The following is a 19,104-nucleotide window of genomic DNA, read 5'->3' on the forward strand; positions in this document are numbered from 1 at the left end:
CAACTTCTTCTTATTATGAAAGATAGCTGCAATAAACATAGGTGTGCAAATATCTGTGTATGACCTTGCATTCAATTCTTTTGAAGTGTGATTTCTGATCATAAGATTGTTCTCTTTTTAATATTTTGCACATCTGTACTGCTTTTAAATAGTTGGGCAATTTTACATTGCTCCCGAGATTGCACAAGATTTTCAATTTCTTCACATCCTGTTATTTATTTACTATAATAAAATTTATTGGGGGTGATATTGGTTAATAAAATTATATAGATTTCTAGTTCATCATCTGTATATTGCATTGTGTGCTTACCACCCAAAGTCAAGTCTCCTTCCATCACCATATATTTGATTTCCCTTTATCCATTATGGCCTCCACCCTCTCCCCTCTGGTAACCAACATACTGTTGTCTGTGTCTATGAGTTTTTGTTGGTTTGTTTTTCTTGTTTGTTCATTTGTTGCTTTCAGTTTCATCTCACATATGGTTCTTGACTTTTTCTGTCTGACTTCGTTTTGCTTGTCATCATATTCTCAAGATCCAAGCCCTCAGCTAATATTATATTCAATGGTGAAAAACTGAAAGCTTTTCCTTTATGATCAGGAACAAGATAAGGATGAATAAACACCATGTTTATACAACAGAACACTAGAAGGCCTAGCCAGAGTAATCAGGCAAGACAAAGTTAAGTCATTCAAATTGGAAATGAAGGAGCAAAAGTGTCACTTTTTGCAGATCACATGATTTTTATATAGAAAACCCAAAGACTCCACCAAAAAAATATTAGAAAAAAACAAAGAAAACCCCCACAGTAAAGTTGCAGGATACAAAATTAATATCAAAAATCCATTGCATTTTTATATGCTAAAATTAAAATTTCAGAAAAAGAAATGAAAAAAAATCTTTTGCAATTGTAACAAAATGAATAAAATTAACATAGCATGTGAAGGACCTATGCACTGAAAAGTACAAAGTGTTATTAAAAGAGATTGAAAAAACACAAAGAAATAAAAAGATATTCTATGTTCATGGATTGGAAGAATCAGTATAGTTAAAATATCCATAATATCCAAAGCATTATACAGATGTAATGCAATCCCCCATCAAAATCCCAAAGGAATTTTAAAGAGAAATAGAGCAAAAAATCATCAGATTTGTATGGAATAACAGAAGACCCTAAATAGCCAAAACTATCCTGAAAAAAAGAAGAATGAAGTAGGAGGTATCACACCCCCTGACTTCAAATTATTATTATTGCTATTGTTATGATTAATTCTCACCCAAGGATACATTTCCATTGATTTTTTTATCTTTATTGTTGAGCGTATTACAGATACCCCTCCCCCAATTTTTCCCCTTTGCCACGACCACCCGGTTACTGCCACACCCCAGGCCTTTGCCACTTGATTGTCTGTGTAGCAGTGTCAGGCCCATACATACATGGATGTTGGTTTGCAGCAGTGGGGCTGGATGCACCTGTCTGTGGCCTTGGGGTGCTGGTTCAGGGCTGTTTCCTGCAGACTCCTCTAAAACAGCACACGGTCCAATCTTAAGCACCAAGAAATGCCCAGCTGAGCAGCATGCAGAGATGGCTACCAGCTCCTCTGCCAGGAGCAACAGAATGCATGCCAGGATTTTTCACACCGACAGACAGATGCCCAATACACACACCCATGCACACTCTCCCTTGAACACACTCACCCTCTAACACTCTCACCCTCACTCCAGTCCTGCCTGCCACCACATTGATTTCCATTGAATTTTATTTTATTATTATTTTTATATATTTTTATTGATTTTTTACAGAGAGTAGGGGAGAGGGATAGAGAGTTAGAAACATCAATGAGAGTGAAACATTGATCAGCTTCCTCCTGCACACCTCCTACTGGGGATGTGCCTACAACCAAGGTACAGGCACTTGACTGGAATCGAACCTGGGACCTTTCAGTCCCCAGGCCGACACTCTATCCACTAAGTCAAATCGGGTAGGGCTCCATTGAATTTTAGAAAAGGAAGAGGGAGAGAGAAACATCGATATGAGGGAGAAACATTCATTGTTGGCTTTCATATGCACCCCAACTGGGGACTTAACTTGCAACATAGTTATGTGCCATGACTTGGAATCAAACTCATAATCTTTTTGTGTATGGGACGATACTCCAACTGACTGTGCCATGCAGTTAGGACTATGTTTTGGTTTTTATATTAGTCATCTTAATAGGTTTGAGGTGATATTTCATTGTAGTTTTGACTTGCATTTCTCTAAAGATTAATGATATCAAGTATATTTTCATATGCTTGTTATCCATATGTGTATCATATTTAAAGATATGCATATTGATAAATGATAGCAGTTATGGGAGCATCTTTTATTTGTTCCTGAATTTAAGGGAAATGCTTCTGTTTTTTGTAGTAAGTATATTTGCTTTAGGTTGCCTTTTTCAAATTTCTTTTCATTCCTTATTTATTAGAATTGAAATAAAATTCTTTTTTAGGGTTAACTGAGATACTTCATATGGCTTATTTTTAATTAATATAGTGGATTAAATATAGAGCTATACTTGCATCTGGAATAAATTCTCTCTGAACATGGTCACTTTAAAATATATTATTTTATTTAGATTTTTTGCATTTATATAAATGTAGTAGTCATTATTGCTGTTCTCCAAAATTGTGTCTCTTGACCTTCTGGACATATGAAATTGAATTAAAGTGGTTTTTAAAATATATTTTTATTGATTTCAGAGAAGAAGGAAGAGGGAGAGAGATAGAAACATCAATGTTGAGAGAGAATCATTGATTGGCTGCTTCCTGCATGCCCCCTATTGGGGATCGAGCCCACAACCCGGGCATGTGCCCTTGACCGGAATTGAACCTGGGACCTTTCAGTTCACAGGCTGATGCTCTATCCACTGAGCAAAACCATCTAGGGCTAAAGTGAATTTTTAAATTGTGGTTAAAATAAAACATAAGATATATCCCCTTAAGAAATTCTTAAGTGTACCACACAAAATTGTTAACTGTAAGCAAAATGTTATACAGCAGATCTCTGGAACTTTTTCATGTTGTAAAATTGAAACTTTATACCAATTGAATAGGAAATCACTTTTCCCCCCATTCCCAGTTATGTCAATAATCATCATTCTGCTTTGTGCTTTTATGAGCTTAATTACTTTAGATACCTCATATAAGTGGAATCAGCGTATTTGTTCTTCTGTTATTGGTTTATTTCACTTTGCACAAAGCCTTCAAGGTTCATTTATATTGCTGTATACAATAGGATTTTCTACTTTAAAAAGACTGAATATTCCTCAGTGTGTGTGTATTACATTTCCTTATCCATTAACTGTTTATGGACATTAAGGTTGCTTCTACAGCTTCGCTATTGTGAATAATGATGCAGTGACATGGAAATGCAAATATGTCTTTGAGTTTCTGATATGAACTCTTACATAAATATCATATGATAATATCATATGATCCAGAAATCCTACTCCTTTTTAATCCTCACACACATGCGCTGCCTGGGGATTGAACCTGCAATCTGGATATGTGTTCTGACTGGGAATTAAACCCATGGTCTTTCAGTGTACAAGAAAATGCTCCAAACAACTGAATTACACAGACCAGAGCATGGTAGTTCTATTTTTAATATTTTGAGAACCTCAATACTGTTTTCCATAAAGGCTGAACCATTTAACATTCCTATCCACAGTGAAAAATAATTATATTTTCTCCACATCCTTTCCAACACTTTATTATTAGTAGTATAATTATTATTTTTCTAGATATTTTATTTGGAAAATGTTTCAGATATTTACTTTCTGCGTAAGAAGTTATGTTAACTCTAACTTCCATTTTGGGCAGGAACAGCTAATTTATAAAATCATTTCTTTTATTTATTAAATATATAGTACATACTGTGTGCCAGAACTGTGAGTTCAATTAAAAGTCAGAGCACATATTTAGATTGCAGATTTGATTGCCAGACATGGTATGTGCTGGAGGCAACCAATTGATGTTTCTCCCACATCAATGTTTCTATTTCTCCTCTCCTCTCTCTCTAAAATCAATAAATCACATCCTCGGGTAAGTATTAAAGAAAAAAAGATTTAATGATACTATTTTCACCTCACTCTCCTAAGACTGAAGATCTATGCCAGATATCTATTCTTGGCTTACTTGGATTAGTGCTTTGTTTTTGTTTTGATGGTTCAATTGTTTGTTTATTTTCAGAACTACTTCCCTTTTTAAAAAAAATCTAGATTTAATATAATTTAATTTTTTGGTATGTGTTCAACATTAATCTGCTTCCCAAATATTACATATACAAAAGGTTTACTTTAAGAAATATCATCCCTCCTATAACCTTTCCCTTTGCTTTCCAAGTCCTCCTGCCACCCCCGTGAAGGTAACTTAATCTATACTAATAATAGCCTAGGGCCCTCAGGACCTAAACAACCAGATGGATGACCAGTCACCAGGAAGTGCATGGAGCAACTCTCGGTCCCTTCCCTGCGACCCACAGACTCCTATCACAGCAAGACTGGTGGCAGGCAGGCGGGTGGGGCTGCGGGGGCGCCAGAGGAGGTAGGGTTGGGGTGGGAGGGCAAGGCAGGGCAGCGAGGTCATTAGGCCTCTGGCCCAGGTTTGGGCCAGAGGCCTAATGACCTCACCACTGCCATGGCGGCTGTGGATCAGGCCCAGAGAAATGTCCAGAGAGAGAGGCAGGGCCTGATCTGCAGCCTCTGTGGCTGATGGCGAGGCCGAGAGAGAGAGAGAGAGAGAGAGAGAGAGAGAGAGAGAGAGAGACAGGGCCAGATCAACAGCTGTTGCAGAGGCTGAGGATCAGGCCTGGAGATAGGCCCAGAGAGATAGAGAGTTGTCAGTGGGGCCATTCCGGATTTTCCAGAAAAGCCAATGGCTGCCTAGGAGGCAGAGCTTTTTATGCTGACTGGCATAGAAACTGAACAATCAGAACCTAATCTGGGTGAACTGCAAAGGCAGAACCTAAGGTGGGGGCTGAGGAGGGGTTTTAAGGGCAGCAGCTGTTTGGTGTAAGGTGTAAGAAAGTGATTCGGTTTTTTAATGACTGGTTTGGCAGTATAGTATATATGGCTGGCTATCAGTCCAGATATAGGGATTATGTGTTTCTGTCTGCCAAGAGCATCTCCTCCTGCTGAAAAAGGCTTCCCCCTCCTCTGCCCCCCATTTAAGCAATTCTATCCTATATAATCTATTTATACTAATAAAAGGATAATATGCTAATTAGACTGGGTCGACCGGCCATCTTCCAGACATGGGACTTCCTTCTGGACAAAGCCATGGTGGTGGGTGGCCAAGGCAGAGGCAGTTAGGGGCGATCAGGCTGGCAGGGAAGTTGGTGAGATCAGGCTGGCAAGGGAGGGCAGTTGTGGGCAACCAGGCTGGCAGGGGAGAGCAGTTAGGGGCAACCAGGCCTGCCTGCAGGGGAGCAGTTAGGCATCAATGAGGCCAGTAGAGGATTAGTTAGGGGGCAATCAGGCTGGCAGGCAGAAGCGGTTAGGGGCAATCAGGCAGGTGGGCAGGCGAGTGGTTAGTAGCCAGCAGTCCCGGATTGTGAGAGGGATATCTGACTGCCGGTTTATGCCCAAGGGGTCCCAGATTGAAGAGGGTGCAGGCTGGGCTGAGGGATATCCCCCTACCCCTGATGCATGTGCACCAGGCCTCTAGTTGGTTAATAAGATTAAATAGGCCTCAAGTGTACAATTCTATGTTATATCATCTGTATATTGCAATGTGACAGTGTTTGATTCTCAAGCATAAGATTTTCCAAAAGTCAAATTATCTTCTGTCATCATATATTTGACCTCCTTTACAACTGCTCACTCCCATCTGTGAGTTTTTTTCTGTTTGTTTTTCTTGTTTATATTTCGCTTTCTGTTTTATATCCCACATATGAGTGAAATCATACGGAGCTCAGATAGCATACTCAGTAGAACATCAGACTTTTAAGTTTTTGTTTTCTGATTTATATTTTTGTGTGTTTTATTTTGTAAGTGTGTATTTCTTTCTACTTTTTTTTTCTTATTTTCCCTTGTTTTTAACTTTTTTTTCACTTAGCATTCTGTCCTCAAATAAAGAAACATGACCTAATTAAAATTGTTTTCGCAATTTTCATGTTAGACCTAGCATTATGGTAATTTACTTAAAACTTTCTAGAAATGAGGGGTAAAGCTCTTGTATACTTGTTTTAAACTTGAAATCTAGATATTTCACAATAGATTTGTGCTTTTTATTTAGTAAACTAAATGCATCTCTTTATGTAGCTCATGATAAAGTACAGGATGAAAATCTTGTGCTTGAGACTCGAACACTATCAAGACAATCCATGGACAAGTTGGAAAACAAAACTTCTAGAACAAATAGACGCTATGGTAAGTAAAATAATTATAGTTATATTTAAATTATTTTATGTTAAGAACATCAAAATATTTTGAGGGGATTATTAATATGTGCTTGAGCACATATTTTGTAGAAATTTTACACTTTGATGTGTTTATAACCTTAAATGATTAGAGAACTAAATTTAAAGAAAGCGTAGGTACCGTTTGTTTGGTATTTGTGTGGCTAATGACTAATATGCCTCCATACACACTCATGAAAACTATTCACACAAATTTCCCACATCACTTCTAAGTCTATTTATTTATTTATTTTTTTTCTGACTTTTATTTTTTATTTTTTTATTGACTTCTAAGTCTATTTAAATAAGTAGTTTACCTCTGTGGCTTTGCAGTCTTCTTTCACTCATTTTGCACAAATGAGAGGAAATCTTGGTATTTGGCATATCCAGAAATTTTAAAATAAATTTGTTTTTCTATTTAGGATTTCATGTAACTCAGAAAAATGATATGCAATCTAGTGAATTGTATGATGATGTGGATTTTTTTTTAAGAAGCCAATCTGAAACTAACAATCTTAAAGCTACCGAAAATGAGACTCTTAATAGTAAGTAGTTAATTACAAATCTTGTAAAATTATTTTCAATTAAATTTAGGGGGACTTTCTTCCAATACTTATAAATATGTCTACAAATATTTTGTTTATAGTTCTAGCTATTTATTAGTTATTTACTTCAGTGTTTTATAAATCCTGTCTTAGATGTTGGTTGGGCATTATCCTATGCACTGAAATATTGCCAGTTCTATTCCCTGTCAGGGCACATGCCCAGTTGCAGGTCCAATTCCTGGAGGGAGTCAATCTATGTTTATCTTTCACATGGATGTTTCTCTCTTTCTCTACCTCTCCCTTCTTATCTCTCTCTAAAAATAAATTAAAAATCTTAAAAAAAAAGTCCTACAATGATTATTGATTTCTCTATTTCTTCCTATGTTGTATCAGGTTTTGCTTTAAACCTTGAGACTTTATTATAAAAATACATATAAATTAAAAAGTAATACTATTTCTAGATAGAGACTCTTTGTTCTAATGAAAGGACCCACTTTATTATTTTATAGTTTTTGTTTGTTTGCCTTAAAAGCTACTAGGCCTGCTATTAATGTGGCTCCACCAACTTCTAATTGGTATTTGCATGATACACTTTTTTCTATCTTGTTGCTTTAAACTTTCTGTATTTTTATGACTTTTCTATATCACTTCTATGAAGCTTATAGTTATATATATAAAAAAATTCCATCTTATATCTTTGTCTTTTAATTAGCACTTGTAATCATACTTGTTCTAATTATGATATTTAGAGGTTTAAGTTACATCATTTTTTGTGCTTCCTGTTTTTTATGCCTGACTTAAGTTTCTTTTACTCTTTTCTCTGCTTTATATTTTTATGTTGTTACATATTTTTCCATATATATCTGATGCCTAGAATTTTAACTATTTTAAAGTGTGAATATGCCAAGAAAACTAGAGAATATTTTAATTATTCATATTTTAAATTATTGATGTCTTTGAGTATCTAAATTATCCTATTCCCCCACCCTCTTTGCCTCCATCAACTCAGCCCAACCCCTTCTGGCCATCACCACACTGTTGTCTGTGTCCACACCCATCTATAAATTGACACTTAAGTTGCATACATATTTTGGTTATTGTAAATAATGTATAGGGGTGTAAATGTCTTCTTGAATTAATGTTTTCATTTTCTGGTCTTGCAAAATATTCCTTTGTCTTCAATTTTATGTAATAACTAGAGGCCCGGTGCATGGAATTCATACACAGGGGGTGGGTGGGAGTCCCTCAGCCCATCCTGCACCCTCTCCAATCTGGGAGACCTCAGGGGATGTTCTACTGATGGCTCAGGCCAGCTCCTTGTGGTTCTCTGCTGTCTGCAGGGCCCTCTTGGCTGCTTCCGGGTCACTGTGGGCAATGGCCAAGCAGGCCCTGTTCTCAGCAGCCGCCCATAGTCTTCTCTAATGAACTTTTGTATATGTATGTGATTGGTAGAAATTTCTTCATTTTCATACCTTATTTTTAAAAATTTATCTTTATTGTTGAAAGTAATACAGATGTCTCCATATATTTTTTTTTCATTGACTCTATCCTCCCCACTTCTTACCCCTCCCCATGCCTTCCCCACACGATTGTCTGAGTCCATAGGTTTTGCATATATGCCCTTTAAGGTCATTGGGTAATCCCTTCCTGCCCTCCCCCCCCCCCCACTTCCCTCTGAGAATAATCAGCTTGCTGCATGCTTCCATGTGTTTGGATCTATTTTGTTCATCAGTTTATTTTGTTCATTAGATTCCATATATAAGTGGGATCATGTGATATTTGTCTATTAATGATAGGCTTATTTTGCTTAGCATAACACTTTCGAGATCCCTCCATGCTGTCCCAAAGGGTAAGAGATCCTTCGTTTTTATAGCTGCACTAGAGACCTGGTGCATGAAATTCATACATGTGGGGCGGGGGGTAGGGGGGCATCCTTCAGCCAGGACTGCACACTCTTGCAATCTGGGGCCCCTCGGGGGATGTCTGACTGCTAGTTTAGGCCTGATCCCACAGGAATCCCTAAATATTCTGCCTGCCTGCCTCATCCCCCCTAACTGCTTGCCTGCCTGCCTGATCATCCCTAACCACTCTTCCTGCCTGCCTGATCACCCCTAATTGCTTGCCTGCCTGCCTGATTGCCCCTTCCTCTGCTTCAACCCCTGCCACTCCGGCTTCATCTGGAAGGTCGTTCAGCTGTCCAGTCTAATTAGCATATTATACTTTTATTATTATAGACTAGGGCCCGGTGCACGAAATTCGCTGACCCTGGCCAGCAATCAGGGCCAATCAGGGCCTTCCAGTTGTTGGCTGGGGCCTTCCTTCGTTCTGCACCACCCCCTGGTGGTCAGCACATGTCATAGCAAGCAAGCAAACTCCCAGTCTCCCGGGCGAACTCCCAAGGGGACAATTTGCATATTAGGCTTTTATATAGAGAGATAGTATTATTATAGATATTATTTCATTGTATCAATGTACCACAGCTTTTTTATTCGGGCACTTGGGGTGTATCTATACCTTAGCTATTGAAAATACTGCTGCTATGAACATAAGTGTGCATATATGCCTTCGGATTGATGTTTCAGGCTTCTTAGGATATATTCCTAAAAGTGGGATCACTAGGTCAAATGGCAGTTCATTTTTATTTTTTGGAGGAAACTCCTTAATGTCTTCCATAGTGGTTATAACAGTCTGCATTCCCACCAGCAGTGCACCGGGGTTCCCTTTTCTCCATATCCTGGCCAGCACTTGTCATTTGTTGATTTATTTTTTTCCTTTGTTTTTCTTTATTGTCTAAAGTTTTACATATGTCTCCTTTTTCCACGATTGACTCCCCCCACCATTCCCATCCCTGAGGGAAAGCCCCCACTGCCCCAGTGTCTGTGTCAATTGGTTATGCTAATATGCATTTATACAAGTCCTTTGGCTGATCTCTAACCCCCCACAACTCCCCTGCAGCTTGTCTCTGGATCTAGTTTTGTTCATCAGTTTATGTTGATCATTATATCCCAAATATGAGTGAGATCATGTGATATTTATCTTTCTTTGGCTTATTTTGCTTAGCATAATGCTCTCCAGTTCTATCCATGCTACTGTAAATGGTAAAAGTTCCTTCTTTTTTATAGCAGCATAGTATTCCATTGTGTAGATGTACAACAGGTCTTTAATCCACTCATCTGCTGATGGGCAATTAGGTTGTTTCCAAATCTTAGATATTGTAAATTGTGCTGCTATTAACATAAGGGTGCATATATCTTTTCTGATTGGTGTTTCTGGTTTCTTGGGATATAGTCCTAGAAGTGGGATTGCTGGGTCAAATGGGAATTCCATTTTTAACTTTTTGAGGAAACTCCTCCAAACTGTTTTCCACAGTGGCTGCACCAGTCTGCATTCCCACCAGCAGTGCATAAGGGTTCCTTTTTCTCCACACCCTCTCCAGCACTTGTCATTTGTTGATTTGTTGATGATGGCCATTCTGACAGGTGTGAGATGGTACCTCATTGTTGTTTTCATTTGCATCTCTCGGATGATTAATGACTTTGAGCATGTTTTCATATGTCTCTTGGATTTTTGAATGTCCTCTTTCAAAAAGTGTCTATTTAGGTCCTTTGCCCATTTTTTGATTGGATTGTTTTTCTTCCTTTGTTAAGTTGTATGAGTTCCTTGTAGATGTTGGAGATTAAACCCTTATCTGAAATAGCATTGGCAAATATATTCTTCCATGCAGTGGGCTTTCTTATTGTTTTGTTGATGGTTTCTTTTGCTGTGCAGAAGCTTTTTATTTTGATGTAGTCCCATTTGTTTATTTTCTCTTTAGTTTCCATTGCCCTAGGAGCTATATTGGTAAAGATATTGCTATGACATATGTCTGATATTTTGCTGCCTATGGAGTCCTATAGGATTTTTATGGTTTCCCTTCTTATATTTAAGTCCTTTAGCCATTTTGAGTTTGTTTTTGTGTATGGTGTAAGTTGGTGATCTAGTTTCATTTTTTTACATGTACCATTTATTGAAGAGACTGTCTTGACTCCATTGTATGCTGTTGCTTCCTTTGTCAGATATTAATTGAAGATAATATCTTGGGTCGTTTTCCGGATTCTCTGTTCTGTTTCATTGGTCGATATGTCTTTTCTTGTGCCAGTACCAGGCAGTTTTGAGAACTGTGGCTTGGTAATATAGCTGGATATCTGGTATTGTGATCCTTTCAACTTTGTTCTTCTCTCTCAGGATCACTGTGGCTATTCAGGTCCTTTTTAATTCCAGATTAATTTTTGGAGAGTTTGTTCTAGTTCTTTGAAATATGTTGTTGGTATATTAATGGGGATTGCATTGAATCTGTAGATTTCTTTGTACCCATTTTAATGATATTCATTCTACAAATCCATGAACATGGTATGTTCTTCCATTTGTTTAAAACAACGTTAACCGTCCAGCCTCTTTTGTGTTCCGGACAGAAAGTATAGTGTCAGTCACCAGTGACTGACATGATGCTTAACGTGTAATGTCTTTTTTCAATGTCCTGTATTTTTCCGAGTACAGGTCTTATCTCCGTAGTTAAGTTTATTCCTATGTATCTTAATTCTTTTGGAGCAATGGTAAATGGGATATATATTTTTTTAGTTTTTCTTTCTGTGAGTTTATTATTGGTGTATAAAAAGGCTATAGATTTCTGGGTGTTAATTTTGTATCCTGCTACGTTACCGAATTCATTTATTAGGCCTAGTAGTTTTTCATGGAGTCTTTGTGGTTTTCTACGTACAGTATCATGTCATCTGTGAATAAGGAAAGTTTTACCTTTTATTTTCCGACTTGGATGCATTTTATTTCTTCTTCTTTTCTGATCGCTATGGTTTGTGCTTTCAGTACTATACCGAACAGGAGTGGTAAATGTGGGCATTCATGTCATGTTCCTGTTCTTAGGGGAAATGTTTTAGTTTTTGCCCATTGAGTATGATGTTGGTTGTAGGATTGACACATATGGCTTTTATTATATTGAGGTATGATCCCTCTATTCCAAGTTTGCTGGCGGTTTTTATCAAGAAAGGGTGTTGAATTTTATCAAATGCTTTTTTCTGTATTGATTGATATGATCATGTGATTTTTGTCTCTCAATTTGATTATGTAATGTATCATATTTATTGGTTTGTGGATATTGTACCATTCTTGCATCCACAAATTAAGTCACACTTGCTCTTGGTGTATGATCTTTTTAATGTAATGCTGGATCTATTTTGCTGAGAATTTTGTTGAGTATTTCATCATCTATGTATATCAAGAATGTTGACTGTAGTTCTCTTTTTTTGTGGTGTCTTTATCTGGTTTTGGAATTAGGTTAATGCTGGCTTTATAGAAAGAGCTTGGAAATGTTCCTTCCTCTTGAATTTTTTGGAATAGTCTGAGGAGAATAGGTTTGAATGCTTGATAAAACTCCCCTGTAAAACCATCTGAACCAGGGCTTTTGTTTTCTGGAAGATTTTTGATTACTGCTTCAATTTCATCAGTAGTTATCAGCCTATTTAGGTTTTTTGATTCTTCCTGATTGAGTTTTGGAAGCTTGTATTTTTCTAAGAATATGTCCATTTCAACTAGGTTGTCCATTTTGTTGGAATGGAGTTGTTCATGGTATTTTATCATAATCCTTTGTATTTCTGTGGGATCATTGATACTTCACCTCTTCCATTTCTGATTTTGTTTACTTGGGTCCTCTCTCTTTACTTCTTGGTGAGCCTGGCTAGGGGTTCATTAATTTTGGTTATCCTTTCAAAGAACCAGTTCTTGGTTTTGTTGATTTTTTTTTTTTTTTTTTAGATAAAGGGAGGAACCCATTTATTAACACTAGTGACTAGTGGACTCCTGGAAATAATTTCCAAATCAGAACAAAGTAACATACAGAGGCTTTTCTTATACAGAGGCTTTGCTTTTTATAATCTTCTGGGGTCTTTGTCTTGCAGATATGGTTCCGCCCCTTTGTGGGCTTACAGGAAGGCCCCCAGGTGTTGGGGGTTCCCAGGTCATATCAGATGATCTGTCCTGGAGCCATCAATAACGATGCATTGTTCACAGTTTTTATGTCCTGACAGGCCTTACAAGACCAGGTTCCTCCTCATTATCTCCCCCCACCCTTGTCCCACAAGCTTCTTTTAGCCTTGTGGGGCAAGGAATCCTCAGGGGGTGTTTCTGATCAGAGGTCACCTTCCACTCAGACTGGATGTCACTCGGCTGGTGGGCTGCCTTCACCCGGGAGTGTGGTCCAGGTGTTTAGTCCTGCAACCTTGAGAGTGGTGGGGGTGGTCAGGATGACGGTATGTGGTCCCCTCCAGGTAGGAGTCAGTCCGTGGGTGGTTTTTACCCAAACAGAGTCACCAGATTGGAAGGCAGAACATCTGGGACATGCTTCTGGATTGCTCTCTGGGTAGACTGTAAAGCCTGTAAGAACTTGAGTAAAAATTAGTTATGGATTTCAGCCTTTACCCACCAGAATCTGTAGAGGCCCCACTGGTTTCCAGGGCAGCCTTCTGGGCCGCTTGTCTGTGGTCTGGTTTCCTCTTGCCTCTGTGGAGTCCCCATACCCTACAACAGCACTCCCCACGTGAGCTGTTGCAATCACATACCCTCCATCAGCACAAATTGTCACTGATTCTTCTCTTACCCACCAGAGAGCCTGAATAAGGGCAACCAACTCGGCCTTCTGTGCCAAAGTCCTGTGGGAAAGCGCCTGAGATCAGATGGTTCAGTCCAAAGCAACCACCACCGCCCCTGCATACCTGTTTCCTCCCTGGACAGAACTGCTTCTATCCATGAATAGTACCTCATCCAGCAATGCCAATGGGGTGTCAGTGAGGCCCAGGTGGGCTGTCTTTACACAGTTGTCGACCTCTAAACAGTTATGTAGGGGTCATCATCAGGAAGGAGGCTGATACTAGAAGAGCCTGAAACTGGATGACTCTAGCATTTGACATCCAGCACTCTGGTGTGCTCCGGAGCAAAGCCTCAACCACATAGCTGTGGCTGCTACCGCCCAGAAGCAAGCAGGCTAACCGGATGCAACAGGGTAGAGTCTCTTGGACAAGTAGGCTACTGGTCTTTTCCAAGGCCCAAGACTTTGGGTGAGGACCCCTTTGGCTATGCCCCTTGTTTCACATACACATCCGGTAGTGCCAGTTGGCCCATCATCCTTGCCCTGCTCATATCTGTCTAACTGCCTAATATATTACCTCAAGGATCCTGGCTCTGAATTCTTTTAGAGAAAATGGACGTTGAATTTCTTCTGTAGCTGCTTCGTGCTGAGGAGGGACGGAGTTTTCTCTCAGAGCTTAGAGATCCTTGCTGTCTGTCAGAGGGACGATGAGGCCTGGGCACAGAAGGAGGTGGGCTTGTGACCTGGCAGAGACAAACTGTAACAAATGGTCTGGTAGAAGGGAAGCAAAACATTTCAGTTTTAATAACCTCTATTGAAATAGAATTTTTCTCCTCAAAATTACCTCTATGTTTATTAAAGAGCCAAGTCAAGACCAATTTTTCTATTGTATTCAATTTGGCCTGATTGTTTGCATAAACACAACAAGAATGGTAACTGACTACCTTTGCCGGAATTTCATGATTGAATCTTAGTGTGCCCATAGGCCCAGGAAGCCAAGCCACCCAGCTGCCATCAGGCCTGCCTGCAGTATCTGCTGAGTTAGGTGAATCCCTCACCTGCAGTGACTCCACCTAGGCCTACACCCTAGGCTTTAAGGCTCATCTCAATAGCCCTTCCACTCGTTGCGGCTCAGAGTGCGTGGGGGTTCCGCAGGGATGCAGAGGCACCCTTATTGCTCCCCTTCTACTCTGACCAACTGCCAGTGATGGTAGGGCATGGGCCTGATGCTCCAGCACCAGCCATCTTCAGGGCTCCCAAGCAGGAAACCAGGCTTTTTCCATGGCACTCTTATTGGCTTCAAGTCTTCAGAGTACAGACAGGTCTCTTTAAAACATGATGCTCCAGTCAAAGTTTCCAGTCAATAAAACCACTATTGGAAACCGGTCTTATTGAATTTATGCAAAGAAATGTATTGCCATGATTTATTAAGCATTGCCAAATTTTGGAGGAATTATGTAAGGAGAAAAATATACTGACCTGTTTTAAGATCTTCTGATTTTCCTTGTCAGTCCTTTTCATGGACTCTTCAGAGTGATATAACTGTCTTCAAATGGTAAGAAAAAATTTACAATGTGTCTATTGTCAAATAGATAGTCACAGCTGTCCCTGTAGTAGGGCTCCCCTTACTTGACTTGTCCTCTCGAAACAGACTAAGGGAGCTTTATTTCTTTACAGGGTCTCACATGTCACAGGACCTCACAGGGTCTATAATTCCTGTAACAGAGGGCTAGTACCACCACTTCACTACTTCCCTCTGTTCCAAACAGGCCTCTCCCACTTTCCTAAAGTTGAGGTTTGTGCCACCCCTGACAATGGGCATGGTCACACAGGCCTGCAAGACAGTATACAGACTGCCAACTGTCTCTCAATAGAGACGAAACCTGATGGGTATTCTTCTTTGCCCAGTTGGGCATCTGCCCTTTAGACAACTGTGTTTAAATCTGTAAGAGAATTAAGATTACTATATTTTCATAATGAAGTATAACATTGGCACTGTGGCCACTTCTGACAGCTAAATCTTCAGCTACTAAACATGACACATAGTAGGGCTATACAAATATCTTAGGGAGGTGACTAAAGTCTATTCTTGACCTTCCCACACAAAGCAAAATTGTCCTTGTCTCTCTGGAGCCATGTCCATGAAAACGCAGGCATCATCTAAGTCTATTATACAGTTTTCTGCAGGCCACTGTCAGGGCTGTGCGTGGCGTCTGGTTCCTCTTTCCAGCCACAAACACAGTCTGTCCAATTCCCCAAAATGTGTTCTGGCATGGGAGAGAGTTGCTTCGCTGTACACAGGTAGCTTAACCCCTATACAACTGGGCTTGGACCTCGGTCTAGCAAACTGCGGTCTACAAGAAAATATGCAGCCTCCAGTCCTCCCAACCCAATGGGGTCTTGGCCAGTCCCTCAGTCAGACTTCTCCTCTTAAAGATTCAAAGAGAGGCTTGGCCAGGTCTGAAGACCCTGGGATCCAAATTCAACTGAATTCTGCCATTCCCAGGAATTCCCGAATCTGCTGCTGGGTTCTAGGGACTGGGGTGGCACATACTACCTGCTTCCTTTCAGTCCCTAGCCTTCATTTTCCTTGGAATTGGATATTGGCGGATTTTAACAGGCTGTGCACCAGGCTTTAAGTCGATCAGTACCGGGGTGTGGTCCTTAGTCGGGCCTGGAGGATTCCCTTCTTCCCAGACCAGCAGGAATTCTTTCTCTAATTCAGGTTCTAATGGTGAGGCCTTTGGGGGATATAAAGTCTCAATTCTTCCTCCCTCGGCACTGCTAAGGACAGGATCATTGGGGAGGTCTCCTCATTTAGGCGAAGCTGTGCTGAGCCATCTGGAGCAAAAGTGGTTTTTGCTCCCATTTTGGCTAAAAGGTCTCTGCCCATTAGAGGGACCGAGCAATCTGGCAAATACAGGAATTCATGAACCACCTGGTGGCCACCTAACTGACATCGGTGGGGCGGCAGAACGGTCTGCAGCTGTGGTCCCCGGTAGCTCCAATAATGGTGACTTCCTGTCCTGAGAGGGGAGCGACCTTCTGAGTAAGTACCGAGTGCTCTGCCCCTGTATCAACCATAAAGTTCACAGTCTGGCCCCCGATTTTCATTTCGAACATGGGCTCACGGGGGCCCAGTTGGAAAGAGCCCAATCTGTCCTAGTCAGAGTCAGCTGTTGCCAGTCTGATGAGGTCTGCCTCAGGCAGCTCTGGCCAATAGCAGCTGGGTGGTTTGGATAGCCTTGCCAGCTTCTTCTGGCCTGCTCCTGCTACTAAACCTTACTCTGTCTCTTCTTACACACGCAGAACCGGACCCAAGGCGGCAAGGTTTGAGCAATTTTAAAATTTCTTAACATACATTCTAAGACAGTGGAGTTTGAGGAGGAGCTATTACCCATGTTGCAGGGAGGGACCTGGTTGCCTCCTCCTTAAAAAATACCTGAATAAAAGAACTAATCAAAATTAGACTTATTTTCTAACTTCGTTTGTCCTTGGGTGTGGACAGCAAATGACACTAATCAGATTGACATAAACTATTTAATCTCTGTTTAGGGAGGCAAATGCAAATCATTTACTCTCAAGTGTCCTTGGTTTAGGGAAGACAGGATTTAAGGATTTAGGGAAGACAGAATTTCTGCTCAGTTTCCCTATTCTACTTGTCCCAGCTTACCGGCCTGTCATCCATTCAACTTTCTTTCAACATTTCTCTTTATCTTCCTCCATTACACCAAAGCCATACTTTCCAGTTAGTTAGAACTCTTAGCCTTAATTTTTAGGTGACATGTAAATAATTAACATTCCTCAGATTAGCAATACATTCATATATTTTTTAAGAGACACAAACAAAAATTTCACTAGCTAAACAATTTTAAACAACAAAGACACATATTTAAACAATAAAGAGATAACATTCCCCATTAAAAACTTTGAATAATCACGGAAGCTCGAGAGAGGTTTAGAAGTTTTTTTTTTTTTTTTTAAAAAAAAGAAAACAAAACAAAACAGAAACAAACATAAAAACACTTTTACACCGGTGCGTACCACATTTATACCACAAAATACCACCAAATCAGTTTCAATGGTTCAGAGATACAGAACAAGTCCCTGAACAGAGGCAGTAGAAAACTGCCTAGGAATGCTTCTCTTCTACCTTTTTTTCTTTTTTTTAAAGACAGGCCAGACTCAAACCCTTAGCGAGTCCAAGTTTTGACTTCCCTGCGGAAGTCCCAGAGATGGTGAATACCATCTAGAAGCCATTCCTCCAGATACAGGACAAGTTACTAATACACAAGCATAGACAGAAATCCTCACTAAGTGGGCTGATTCCTCCTGTGACAGAGAGCAAATGTCTCGAGAAAACCAACTCAACAATGCTGCCCAAGACCTTTGCAAACCATCACGGGTTCAGCCCTCAGCAAATCAAACATTTTAACCAGATGAGCAAACAGAAAATCAAAGTAGCTTTCACTTTCACACAGACCAGTTAATAACAGATGATTATGCCAAGACAAACATCCGTACTCACACACTTTTAGTAGACTAGCCCAGACTGAAGCTGAGCAGATAATGCCCAACTCCCCAGATGGGCATGAGGGCACTCTTCTGGCACCCACGCCCCAGACCAGAATTCTCAACCGAAGAACCTACCAGAGGAGTTAATGCTGCATCCAGGAGCCCCACCCCCCCGCCCTGCCTTTTCAGTAGCAAATTGAAATTGGCTAGTCCCACACAAGTAAACAAACAAAAGTGTGAACCCATAATTCCTTAATAGAATCTGAATTCACTCACCTCCGGAGTCCTGATTCCTGATTACCTGACGAAGTCCTATGACTTCTGGGGATGTGATCAAGATCCCCCTTCTACTCACTTGGAGTAGGCCTGACTGACTGGGACCCCTACCTTACAGATTCTGACAGGTTCAAAGGAGTCCGTCCACTTTCTCCAGATGCCGGCCGGGTCCTGGGCTGAGGTCTGGGAGTGCCTGGAGTTCACCCCAGTTCAATTCTGCTAAAATCAGCAGTGGGCACCTTCTGGAGGCCTGCCCCCATGCCCCCGGGCGCCAAACCCTGTCTACTCACCAGAGGCTAAACAAAGCCAAAACAAGGTTAGCTTCCCGATTCAGGGAACCATATGTTACAGAAGAGCAAAGAAATACCAAGCATGTTTCCTAGAGAAAAGGGAGGAACCCATTTATTAACACTAGTGACTAGTGGACTCTGGGAAATAATTTCCAAATCAGAGTCGGTTTTGTTGATCTTTTGTATTGTATTTTTGGTCTCTATATCATTTATTTCCACTCTGATCTTTATTATTTCCTTTCTTCTGCTTACACTGGGCTTTTCTTTTTGCTCCCCCTCTAACTCTTTGAGTTGTAGGGTTATATAATTTATTACCTCTTTTTTGATTTTGTTTTTTGAGGTAGGCCTGTCGAGCTATGAATTCCAACTTAAGACTGCTTTCACTGTGTCCCATAGATTTTGG

This window comes from Myotis lucifugus, unplaced genomic scaffold, assembly GCF_000147115.1.
Source record: "Myotis lucifugus unplaced genomic scaffold, Myoluc2.0 scaffold_29, whole genome shotgun sequence".
Lineage (NCBI taxonomy): Eukaryota > Metazoa > Chordata > Mammalia > Chiroptera > Vespertilionidae > Myotis > Myotis lucifugus.